The sequence below is a fragment of the Dipteris shenzhenensis genome, chromosome 17 (assembly GCF_047967505.1).
Source record: "Dipteris shenzhenensis isolate YYH24624 ecotype China chromosome 17, Dip_SZ_1.0, whole genome shotgun sequence".
Taxonomy (NCBI): Eukaryota; Viridiplantae; Streptophyta; class Polypodiopsida; order Gleicheniales; family Dipteridaceae; genus Dipteris; species Dipteris shenzhenensis.
The window spans coordinates 12,334,372-12,337,829 of NC_141612.1; positions in this window are offsets into that span (position 1 = coordinate 12,334,372).

Genomic DNA, 3,458 nt, shown 5'->3' on the forward strand with positions numbered 1-3,458 from the left:
CATTGATGTCATAGAACACTTCATCAAAAAAAGAGTGTTACTTGGTGACATCACACTGCAACATTGTGATAAAAAAGAGAATGTTACAGACATCTTTACCAAACCACTCTGTAAAGATCTTTTCGAGAAGCACCGACAAGCTCTTGGTTTGACACAGAGGAAGGAAATTCCCATTAAAGAGGTGTGATGGAATGTAATGCTCAGTCCTTCTTCGATTCCCCAGAATCATCATCATGAGGGAAGGCCTACTTCATGATGTTGATCTTGAGGGAAGGTGTTGAGAAACCATGCTCAACATCAAGTGATCATATGTGCATAGCACTAACCCAATAGAGTGCTATAAAGGAAAGGGTTAGATGCCCTAACCCTAATGCTAAGAGGGTTTGTATATATTCTACAATTTCAACTAAATCTAGTATACAGTTAGTCAGTTGTGGTGTGCTCTCTATAGCTGTGCCCTCTCTCCTCATCTCCACTCTTCTCCTCTCCCCTCTTAATATTTTGTCATACGTATATATTCTTTCAATAGTAAGTGTAAGAACTCAAATTTTACAAATTATAAGTGCAACAATTAAAAACTACAACATGGAAAAGATCATGAAGGCCTTAAAGAAAATTCCCTTATGGTTGAGAAACACTTGCTCCAATCCTTGCTAAGCTCTTTAATATAGGCTTTCTTTAACGGCTTTCCCACATCTTAGACCACCAACGCCATCATTCCCATTCATAAAGTAGGAGACCCTATGGACGTTGGCAACTATTGAACTATTATTGTGAAGAAAGGATGTACTCTATCCCCCTCCGCAAACATAAATGTTTTGTTGATAGTTAAGGGAATAGGGTTTATCACCATGTAGACACTCATGCTACTTCTACTCTACTTGGTAGAGAACAGGGTTTATCACTTGGTGGACACTCATGCTACTTCTACTTTGCCATTACTAGTTCCCAGAGTTTAGGGTTGCAAAGCCAACTAGCATTTTGTGCATTTTTTGATAGCCAGTATATGAAGGCCAACCTTGATAAAAACCACTAGCAATGCCCACTCCAACAAAAGGCATTTACCTTGGAACAAGCACAAATTGAGATTGACACATCTTATGTATACTCATGATGCATCTTCATAAAACCCAATGTAAAATTAAATCAATAATTTGAGCCCAACTGACTAGAGGGCATGCCTTACAATCTAGAAACAATGCTTCCAACCATCTTTAGCATTTCAATACATAGTCCCTTCTCTTTAATTCCTTAGTGAAACTTGTAGCATCGTTATGCTAGTGCTTTTTGGGGGTAGACCTCATATAGCCTAAGGGGATTGCGACAAAGATATTGCAAGTCATGATTTTTCATGCGTGATTCGAGAGAAGAGATGTACTCCACATGATATCATACTTTCTAAGTTTTTAGAGCAAGAAAGTAAATGAAAACATGATGCAACTAGATAGAGATGACTGTAGAGAACTTGCTCATAGTCTATGTAGCTCCTAGCTTATGGAGATGAGGAGGGTATGTAAGTACCGAATGGTTCAACTCTCGGGCGTGTCCCTTGACACACCACCCTTCCATACCAACACTCCCTTGATGCTCCATAAATAACACAATAGTAGCACTCCACAAACATGGATCTCTCTAATACCTTAATATCACTTAAGGATGGCTTCATCCAAACAGTTGAGTATCTCATAGACCTCACACACCAAGCACATAGTCATGGGCCAACTCCAAACATCCTGATCCAAGACAAACACCATTGTCTATTTGACAAGGGTTTCTAGATATGAGTTCAATCATTCCAATCAAGCCTAACATGCACTCTTCTATTTATCGTCACCAAGCATAGACACATGATATCTAGTTCCCAAACATTGAAATTTTTCTTCGCCCTCTCTCTCTCTCTCTCCCCAAAAATGGTGATTGATTTCCTTGATCACCTCTTCTCCCATCCTATAGTCTATCCATACAAAGATCCATCAATAATCCTAAAAGGACAAAGATTGGCTATAGGGCCGACAAGGACTCATCCAATCCGAGATTCTTTCAATCTAGCATCACCGCCTCGAGCACACCTGACATGAGCTCTAACATTGGGATCTCCAAGAATTCTAGGAACGTATAAGACACCCAAGATCCCGAACATTGAAATTTTTTCTGGCCTCTCTCTCTCTCTCTCTCTCTCTCTCTCTCTCTCTCTCCGCAAAAATAGTGATTGAGTTTTCAACTCTTCTCCCATCCTAGAGTCTATCCATACAAAGGCCCTTTCAGATCCATTAGTAATGCTGAAAGAACGAGCACCACGATAGCTAGTAGCCTGGTCTTTATGCTGACCAGTAATCCCTTATCTCTGGCTTGCATTTACAGAATTTGGTCATCCAAGCCATCCTGAAAAAAGGGTCATACTCGATTATGTAGCGAATACAATGTACCTTATGTGTCTATGCATGGATGAATTTAAGCTACAAGTTTAAAAGACAGCAGTGAAGTAATTCACCTAGTTGCTGGCTATCTGATTTCGTTTAAACAATGCAAGTCGCAACGTTGATTTCCTGCTTTGGCTTCCTAATTCGCTGCATGGTCATTTACGTTTGTCAACTTTTCGGCCTTGATATACGTAAACTTTTTGGCCTTGATATCTGTTCCGAACAACGAACGGATCATCGGATGGAATTTTCAAATCGATTGACTTCGTCACCTTTGGTTGGGTAGTCTTCAATGTTCGGCACTTTTGTATTGTTTCTTAAATGCCCGTTATTGTGGAATGTAAAAATCCCTCTCGGGTCATTCCTACGTATATCAAGGCCTAAAAGTTTACGTATATCAAGGCCGAAAAGTTGACAAAAGTAAATGACCATGCAGCGAATTAGAAAGCCAAAGCAGGAAATCAACATTGCGACCTTTCCTAGGTATATCAAGTCCTAAAAGTTGAAGAAGAATATAAGTTTCTGCGCCTATTTGCGATTAAAACTAAACCTGGAAAGATTTCGTATACCGTTACCTAACTTGACTGGCAACTGAATTTGCATGCTCTCTCTCCAATAGATGGATACGTTCAATTGTGATGAGACAGAAAAACAAGAGACTGAATGAAGAACTCCAACCTTTTCATGTCAAACTCCCGTTTCACTGGGAGAGATACATGTTTGAATTTGGCTGCAATGAATCCCACATATCCAAGAGCTGAATGATCTACATTCGAATCTAGTTATAACAAACCTCAACAGGCCCAAAAACATAGAAACTGGTGCTCACTTAACTGCTGACCATCATATAAATCTACAGCAATTGTATCATCAACTAAAAAATCAAAATCCAAGAAAGGGAGGGTCTTGACTCCTCTATCTTGTGCGTGCATTGTGTAAACTTTATCGAAGTTCCATTTAACCTTATCCTGATTTTTTTTGTTCATGACAGTGATTGAATGCTTCTGATTCCTTTTATTGAACTTGTTGACTTTAATA